Source organism: Hyla sarda, chromosome 4 (genome assembly GCF_029499605.1).
Source record: "Hyla sarda isolate aHylSar1 chromosome 4, aHylSar1.hap1, whole genome shotgun sequence".
Classification (NCBI taxonomy): domain Eukaryota; kingdom Metazoa; phylum Chordata; class Amphibia; order Anura; family Hylidae; genus Hyla; species Hyla sarda.
In genome coordinates this window covers 396,726,692-396,727,353 of record NC_079192.1, presented here as the reverse complement: position 1 = coordinate 396,727,353, position 662 = coordinate 396,726,692, and positions in this window count along the sequence as shown.

Here is a 662-nt window from a genome sequence, read left to right as displayed (position 1 = left end):
GTCATCATCTGATTAGTGATGTAATGTTTCGGGCCGCACTGCAACCTGGGAAAGCCTGAGACGGCACTCATTTTGTATGCTGGTAAAAATAATCTTCAGAGCATAAATCACAGAAGAATTGAGAGACCACCATCACAAACAGGTGCAGACACTATGTTGGGAACTACACTAACTTTACAGCCACTGTAGAATAGTTAAATAAAAACAATTCCTAAAATACCCCTTTAAGGACACAGCCAATTTTCTAGGGGAAGATTCATCAAAACCTGTGCTGAGGAAAAGTTGACAGTTGCCCATAGCAACCAATCAGATCGCTTCTTTCATTTCTCACAGGCCTCTTTTTAAAAATGAAAGAAGCAATCTGATTGGTTGCTATGGGCAACTGGTCAACTTTTCCTCTGCACAGGTTTTGATAAATCTCCCCCATAACATTTTTATTTTTCCATCCACAGACCCATGTTTTTTGTGCAACCAATTGTACTATTTTTTATATCAATTGTAAAATTATTTGTGGGAAAAAATATGTCGGAAAGAAATCTGCAATTTTTTTATATATTTTTTTTTTTTGGGGGGGGGGGGGTAATTTTTTACAGTGTGCACTTTACGGCATATATGACATTTTATCTTTATTCTGTGGGTCAGTATTAGAGATGAGCGAACTT